General features: G+C 47.2%; 1 long non-coding RNA gene across 1 annotated transcript; it reads right to left on the reverse strand.

The window, feature by feature from the left end:
• Positions 1-5,210: 5,210 nt before the first annotated feature.
• On the reverse strand, positions 5,211-7,551 carry LOC115171997 (uncharacterized). The gene is made up of 2 exons (XR_003871343.1): positions 7,492-7,551; positions 5,211-7,431 (listed from the first exon to the last, which is right to left on the reverse strand). It is a non-coding gene; the product is annotated as an uncharacterized LOC115171997 (long non-coding RNA).
• Between the last annotated feature and the right edge of the window lie 1,329 nt (positions 7,552-8,880).

Below are 8,880 nucleotides of genomic sequence, written 5' to 3' on the forward strand. Positions count from 1 at the left end.
TTAGCTGTGGCTGCTGGTCCACTGGGGGATTCTAGCTCTTAGCTGTGGCTGCTGGTCCACTAGGGGATTCTAGCTCTTAGCTGTGGCGGCTGGTCCACTAGGGGATTCTAGCTCTTAGCTGTGGCTGCTGGTCCACTAGGGGATTCTAGCTCTTAGCTGTGGCTGCTGGTCCACTGGGGGATTCTAGCTCTTAGCTGTGGCTGCTGGTCCACTAGGGGATTCTAGCTCTTAGCTGTGGCTGCTGGTCCACTAGGGGATTCTAGTTCTTAGCTGTGGCTGCTGGTCCACTAGGGGATTCTAGCTCTTAGCTGTGGCTGCTGGTCCACTAGGGGATTCTAGCTCTTAGCTGTGGCTGCTGGTCCACTAGGGGATTCTAGTTCTTAGCTGTGGCTGCTGGTCCACTAGGGGATTCTAGCTCTTAGCTGTGGCTGCTGGTCCACTGGGGGATTCTAGCTCTTAGCTGTGGCTGCTGGTCCACTAGGGGATTCTAGCTCTTAGCTGTGGCTGCTGGTCCACTAGGGGATTCTAGTTCTTAGCTGTGGCTGCTGGTCCACTGGGGGATTCTAGCTCTTAGCTGTGGCTGCTGGTCCACTAGGGGATTCTAGCTCTTAGCTGTGGCTGCTGGTCCACAGGGGGATTCTAGCTCTTAGCTGTGGCTGCTGGTCCACTAGGGGATTCTAGCTCTTAGCTGTGGCTGCTGGTCCACTAGGGGATTCTAGCTCTTAGCTGTGGCTGCTGGTCCACTAGGGGATTCTAGCTCTTAGCTGTGGCTGCTGGTCCACTAGGGGATTCTAGCTCTTAGCTGTGGCTGCTGGTCCACTAGGGGATTCTAGCTCTTAGCTGTGGCTGCTGGTCCACTAGGGGATTCTAGCTCTTAGCTGTGGCTGCTGGTCCACTAGGGGATTCTAGCTCTTAGCTGTGGCTGCTGGTCCACTAGGGGATTCTAGCTCTTAACTGTGGCTGCTGGTCCACTAGGGGATTCTAGCTCTTAGCTGTGGCTGCTGGTCCACTAAGGGATTCTAGCTCTTAGCTGTGGCTGCTGGTCCACTAGGGGATTCTAGCTCTTAGCTGTGGCTGCTGGTCCACTAGGGGATTCTAGCTCTTAGCTGTGGCTGCTGGTCCACTAGGGGATTCTAGCTCTTAGCTGTGGCTGCTGGTCCACTAGGGGATTCTAGCTCTTAGCTGTGTCTGCTGGTCCACTAGGGGATTCTAGCTCTTAGCTGTGGCTGCTGGTCCACTAGGGGATTCTAGCTCTTAGCTGTGGCTGCTGGTCCACTAGGGGATTCTAGCTCTTAGCTGTGGCTGCTGGTCCACTAAGGGATTCTAGCTCTTAGCTGTGGCTGCTGGTCCACTAGGGGATTCTAGCTCTTAGCTGTGGCTGCTGGTCCACTAGGGGATTCTAGCTCTTAGCTGTGGCTGCTGGTCCACTGGGGGATTCTAGCTCTTAGCTGTGGCTGCTGGTCCACTAGGGGATTCTAGCTCTTAGCTGTGTCTGCTGGTCCACTAGGGGATTCTAGCTCTTAGCTGTGGCTGCTGGTCCACTAGGGGATTCTAGCTCTTAGCTGTGGCTGCTGGTCCACTAGGGGATTCTAGCTCTTAGCTGTGGCTGCTGGTCCACTAGGGGATTCTAGCTTTTAGCTGTGGCTGCTGGTCCACTAGGGGATTCTAGCTCTTAGCTGTGGCTGCTGGTCCACTAGGGGATTCTAGCTCTTAGCTGTGGCTGCTGGTCCACTAGGGGATTCTAGCTCTTAGCTGTGTCTGCTGGTCCACTAGGGGATTCTAGCTCTTAGCTGTGGCTGCTGGTCCACTAGGGGATTCTAGCTCTTAGCTGTGGCTGCTGGTCCACTAGGGGATTCTAGCTCTTAGCTGATTCTAGCTCTTAGCTGTGGCTGCTGGTCCACTAGGGGATTCTAGCTCTTAGCTGTGGCTGCTGGTCCACTAGGGGATTCTAGCTCTTAGCTGTGTCTGCTGGTCCACTAGGGGATTCTAGCTCTTAGCTGTGGCTGCTGGTCCACTAGGGGATTCTAGCTCTTAGCTGTGGCTGCTGGTCCACTAGGGGATTCTAGCTCTTAGCTGTGGCTGCTGGTCCACTAGGGGATTCTAGCTCTTAGCTGTGGCTGCTGGTCCACTAGGGGATTCTAGCTCTTAGCTGTGGCTGCTGGTCCACTAGGGGATTCTAGCTCTTAGCTGTGTCTGCTGGTCCACTAGGGGATTCTAGCTCTTAGCTGTGGCTGCTGGTCCACTAGGGGATTCTAGCTCTTAGCTGTGGCTGCTGGTCCACTAGGGGATTCTAGCTCTTAGCTGTGTCTGCTGGTCCACTAGGGGATTCTAGCTCTTAGCTGTGGCTGCTGGTCCACTAGGGGATTCTAGCTCTTAGCTGTGGCTGCTGGTCCACTAGGGGATTCTAGCTCTTAGCTGTGGCTGCTGGTCCACTAGGGGATTCTAGCTCTTAGCTAGGGGATTCTAGCTCTTAGCTGTGTCTGCTGGTCCACTAGGGGATTCTAGCTCTTAGCTGTGGCTGCTGGTCCACTAGGGGATTCTAGCTCTTAGCTGTGGCTGCTGGTCCACTAGGGGATTCTAGCTCTTAGCTGATTCTAGCTCTTAGCTGTGGCTGCTGGTCCACTAGGGGATTCTAGCTCTTAGCTGTGGCTGCTGGTCCACTAGGGGATTCTAGCTTTTAGCTGTGGCTGCTGGTCCACTAGGGGATTCTAGCTCTTAGCTGTGGCTGCTGGTCCACTAGGGGATTATAGCTTTTAGCTGTGGCTGCTGGTCCCCTGGGGGATTCTATTTTTGTTCTGATAGCTATCTTGACTTTTGTGTCCAGCTTTACTTCAACAGTACTTGATTGCAATTTTATAAATTCACATTGAATCTCGAGGGTGCCGTGAAAATAGTGAGCTGTTGTGGGCTTACAGATTTGTAACGGCCGGGAGAGGCCAGCACATAATGTTTTCTTTCAGTAGTCTTTTTCCAGACACCCCTGGACCCCTAGCTAAGCTAGCTGGATTGGTTAGCTAACTAGCTGCATACTGTCAGTTTAGCTAGGATAGCTGGATTGGTTAGCTTAACTAGCTGCATACTGTCAGTTTAGCTAGGATAGCTGGATTGGTTAGCTTAGCTTGCTGCATACTGTCAGTTTAGCTAGGATAGCTGGATTGGTTAGCTTAACTAGCTGCATACTGTCAGTTTAGCTAGGATAGCTGGATTGGTTAGCTTAACTAGCTGCATACTGTCAGTTTAGCTAGGATAGCTGGATTGGTTAGCTTAGCTTGCTGCATACTGTCAGTTTAGCTAGGATAGCTGGATTGGTTAGCTTAGCTTGCTGCATACTGTCAGTTTAGCTAGGATAGCTGGATTGGTTAGCTTAGCTTGCTGCATACTGTCAGTTTAGCTAGGATAGCTGGATTGGTTAGCTTAGCTTGGTGCATACTGTCAGTTTAGCTAGGATAGCTGGATTGGTTAGCTTAGCTTGCCGCGTACTGTCTGGTTAGCTAAAATGGCTGGATTACTGACATCATCACTCCCCAACCTCAACCCTGTACAGCCCTACTGTACACTGTACTGTACCTATGTTAAGGACAAGCACCAAGCTGACAGCCCCCCCCCCATCTCTAACAGAAGAAGTGTCCAGGGGAATTTGTCATTACCCACCAATTCTCTCTATCTCTCTCCATCTTTCTAACACATTCTCTCTCTCTCTCTCTCCCTCCTTCTGTCTAACAGAGGAAGAGTCCAGGGACATGTTTGATGTATTTTTTCACATGGAGACCAACCCAACAGGTTAAAACTCTGTACTGAATAAGACACTGTATAATAATTATAACAATAAAAGTATGTTGGATGTACTTCTGATTCACACAGAGGAACATGTTTAGAGGGTTAAAATACATCAGTCTTCAGAACACTGTCAACAACTGGTTTGCACTGATCTGGAACGAAGAGCATCTGAAGACAGGAATGTCTATGGAGCATAAACATGGAAAACAGTTGCTGACTTAACATGTAACTTCTATCCAGTTCTCCATTGGCGTCAGTTCAACTGTTTCAATTCAACTGTTTCAGTTTAACTGAGTTTACAGTGATCTGCCGATACGGTATGGTGGCTTGGGAGGGACACTGGTCTATGGGACGTTGTGGGGTATTTAGGGTCGGGATTCAATCCATAGAGCGCTCTCGGCTATGCAGCTTTTAAAGGCCCATGTTACTCTTAGGAACAACTGTACTCTACATCTGTCTGTCTGCCACACTCCCTTACCTACATTCCTATATAATGGGTACTATTTTGGTATCTCTCTGTTTATTATTTGTGACACAGGTCAAATGAAGATGTTTTTTTTTTTTTTATTATTTTTTTTTTATGTTTTGCTCATTGTTTTGTGTAAATACTGATACTGTGGTGATGATATGAAACATTTGATTGGACAGGATAGAAGTGGTGTGGTGAATCTAAAGGATTTGATTGGACAGGAGAGAAAGTGGTGTGGTGATTCTAATGGATTTGATTGGACAGGAGAGAAAGTGGTGTGGTAATTCTAATGGATTTGATTGGACAGGAGAGAAAGTGGTGTGGTGAATCTAATGGATTTGATTGGACAGGAGAGAAAGAGGTGTGGTGAATCTGAAGGATGGCTGCAGTGCCTTGTCAGAGAGCAGTTGTTGTTTTTTGACATGGTTTTGGTTCCAGTCTGCACCGTTTTAGTAAAAGTTGTACAAAACTAAACCGCGTGTCTCATCTCCTTCCTTGCATCCTCCTACATTGCCATTTAACCAAGGCTTTTATTCAAAGCAACTCACAGTGGTGAGCACCTGCATTTTTATACACATTTGACAACAATGGTTGTTGTGATGCAACTGATATTTATGTGAAGGTTTGTCTGCACGAAAATGTTTTGTCTCCCAACACTTTCTATGCAGATAAACTGCCACTCTTATCACGACTGTCGTGTCAAATGCGTTGTACGTCAGCTGTACAACTTGTTCTACGTGGCCTTATAGGGAGAACCTCAATTGCGTTTCCGTGATCCCTCGCGTCCTCAAAACCCATTGGATGAGAAGGTCAGAGGTCCCTCCTTTTTGGCCTTCTCATCCAACGGGTTTTGAGGACGCGAGGAGAGGAGAAAGGACTCGAGGAATCAAGGAAATGCAATTGTGATTCTCTCTGTGTCTGGGTCATTGTGAGTCACCACTCAGTCGTGTAACAGTGACAATCATTGGATGGTAAATCAATGGTGTTTATTAATGTGTAAAACAAGGTCTATCAGGATGCAGCTTACAGAACATTAGGCTACCAACAATATAAAACATCAGAGGCAGGAGATAAACAACACAAACATTATCACGTCATGGATGTGTGTGTGTGCGTGTGTGCGTGCGTGCGTGTATGTACAAGATGCCTGTAAGTCATAGGCAGCTGTGTACCAGGTCAACACTAGGTATATAAATGAGAGAGGGATGAGCCTGTAATGGACAACAGTGGGTGATGATCTAGTGATCTGGTCTAAAAACAGACAGCTGATCAGTAGTTGAAGAAGAGGCAGTCAGTCTGTGAAGACACGACAGGCTTTGAATGGGCAAACACACACATACATGGTTATCATAGGACCAGTTTCCCCAACACAGATTGAGCCTAGTCTTGGTCTACGAAACACTTTCAATGGAGAAGGCTTATAGGACGAAGTGGGCTTAATCTGTGTCCCCCCTAGCATCACATTTACATGTTAACGTTAAACAGGAAGTTTGGGTCTCTGAGCTACAGTTAGGCACATCCAAAGCCGTACAACAGAGGAGGGTAAACTGGGCTAATCTAATCCTGTCTGCATCATTTCCTGTCTCTCTCCATAACATAGTATCATTGAGAGCTACTGGGAATTTTGCAACCCTAGACACTGTCTCTGACTCCGGTCATTCCTCCACTTGGCCTCTAGGTGGAGCCCTCTCTCCAAACAGCACAGCTCACCATCGGGGAAGGAGAGAGAAGGGAGAAATCCCTCTATACACAACACAGAAAGGCCCTTGGAGGTTAACTGGACTGTGTACGTATGGATGGACAAGTGTGTATGGATATGTATGTGTGTATCGACATTTACCGCAGGTGGAAAAGGTAACAAACAAAAAAGACTTTTCTGGAAAAAATATCTTTTCTTTTTTTTAAGTCAACATGCGTATTAAATGAAATGAAGCATCTGAATATATTACAGGCCTATGCCTGTGTTATAGAAAGAGGTTCATAAGCCATACATAGGCTAGGCTATGGCTCTGCCAGTATTCATACAGTGTTACAAAGGCTGCCGTCCTTTGAGAGATGGAGAAACGGGGCGGAATTCAAACAAAGCCACATTGCAGTATTCACACAGTAGCATACAGACCACGTGTCAAACTCATTTCACGGAGGGCAGAGTGTCTGCAGGTTTTCGCTCCACCCTTGTCCTTGCTGGAGGAATTCAGGTCACTAATTAGTAAGGATCTCCCTTCACCTGGTTGTCTAGGTTTTAATTGAATGGAAAAAACAGACACAGACACTCGACCCTCAGTGGAATGAGTTTGACAAATCTGATATAGACCATATCATTTCTGCTGTGCCCAAATAACACCCAGAATGGATGTGGGTACTGTAGAATACAGGAGGCTGTAGCAGAATGGACCTGGGTACTCTAGAATACAGGAGGCTGTAGCAGAATGGACCTGGGTACTGTAGAATACAGGAGGCTGTAGCAGAATAGACATGGTACTGTAGAATACAGGAGGCTGTAGCAGAATGGACCTGGGTACTCTAGAATACAGGAGGCTGTAGCAGAATGGACCTGGGTACTGTAGAATACAGGAGGCTGTAGCAGAATGGACGTGGGTACTGTAGAATACAGGAGGCTGTAGCAGAATGGACCTGGGTACTCTAGAATACAGGAGGCTGTAGCTGAATGGACCTGGGTACTCTAGAATACAGGAGGCTGTAGCAGAATGGACCTGGGTACTGTAGAATACAGGAGGCTGTAGCAGAATGGACCTGGGTACTGTAGAATACAGGAGGCTGTAGCAGAATGGACCTGGGTACTCTAGAATACAGGAGGCTGTAGCTAAATGGACGTGGTACTGTAGAATACAGGAGGCTGTAGCAGAATGGACCTGGGTACTGTAGAATACAGGAGGCTGTAGCTGAATGGACATGGGTACTGTAGAATACAGGAGGCTGTAGCAGAATGGACCTGGGTACTGTAGAATACAGGAGGCTGTAGCAGAATGGACCTGGGTACTGTAGAATACAGGAGGCTGTAGCTGTGTTAGCTACAGTATACTGTAAATCACTCTCAGGCAGGTGATTTCAGTTTTCTGAATTCCAGGGGTAGTATGAGTGTAAACAATGACACTGCATAAACATCGGTATTGCAGAAATAACATTGTCTGAGCACATAACACACCTCCTCTCTCTCCCCCTCTCTACTTTTACATTTACATTTACATTTAAGTCATTTAGCAGACGCTCTTATCCAGAGCGACTTACTTTTATCTCTTCCTCTCTCTCTCCATCTCTCCCTCTCCCTCTCTCTCTCTGTTTTATCTCTCTCTCCATCTCTCCCTCTCCCTCTCTCTCTCTGTTTTATCTCTCTCTCCATCTCTCCCTCTCCCTCTCTCTCTCTGTTTTATCTCTCTCTCCATCTCTCCCTCTCCCTCTCTCTCTCTGTTTACATACTTCTCTCCATTCCTCACTCTCCCCCTTTCCATCCATCAATCTCCCCCTCTCTTTTTCTGTTTTTCTCTCCCCATCTCTCTCTGCTCTTCCAGCCCTGTGTGACCCTGCTTCCAGGAAATATAAACTCATTCTGAGAAAATATATTTATATATGAAGTTTAAATGCATTTCTTATCAATAATGTCTTTAGTAAAACTCAATAAAATGTTCAAAATCCAAGGTGTGGTGGCCACCGAAAACATCTCTCCTTTGTTAAAAGAAAAGCTCCTCTTTCTTTTTTTCGCTCTCTTTCTCGTGTTCCGATTGGGGGAAACAGTCGGCCAACGATTTTGCAGTCAAAACAGGAAACAGGAAGCTGTGAGCAGGAAGCTGGAGCTACTGCTGTGTGCGACGCACTCTGTGGTCCCCCTCAGAGGTGGCTCTCTGATTCGCTCCTGTCCGAGGTTCCATTGGTTCCGTTGGTTCCGTGGGTCCCGTTCTCCATTGGAAAGCAGGACAGGGCCAGACCGTGGACGGTCAGGTTACTCTCGTTCAGCCTCCTGACGCGGAATGTCTCATAGTGGATGTTGTGGGTCACGTCCTTCAGGTCCTGCAGGTGGGACCTTTAGGGACACACAGACAAACACAAAAACACTAATGTATGTGCATGTTTATTTATGTAAATAGGTTCAAATATACAATGTTGTAGACAAAAACACAAATAACATCAGGGCAGATAGACAACTGAACAACAGATGATGAAGGATAGACAGCTGAATGGCGTGTTATGGACAGACAGCTGATATGATGAAGGATAGACAGTGATAAGATGGATGATGAAGGATAGACAGCTGATATGATGGATGATGAAGGATAGACAGCTGATATGATGAAGGATAGACAGCTGATATGATGGATGATGAAGGATAGACAGCTGATATGATGGATGATGAAGGATAGACAGCAGATATGATGAAGGATAGACAGCTGATATGATGGATGATGAAGGACAGACAGCTGATATGATGGATGATCAAGGATAGACAGCTGATATGATGAAGGATAGACAGCTGATATGATGGATGATGAAGGATAGACAGCTGACATGATGGATGATGAAGGATAGACAGCAGATATGATGAAGGATAGACAACTGATATGATGGATGATGAAGGACAGACAGCTGATATGATGAAGGATAGACAGCTGATATGATGA

This window comes from Salmo trutta, chromosome 32, assembly GCF_901001165.1.
Source record: "Salmo trutta chromosome 32, fSalTru1.1, whole genome shotgun sequence".
NCBI classification, from domain to species: Eukaryota; Metazoa; Chordata; class Actinopteri; order Salmoniformes; family Salmonidae; genus Salmo; species Salmo trutta.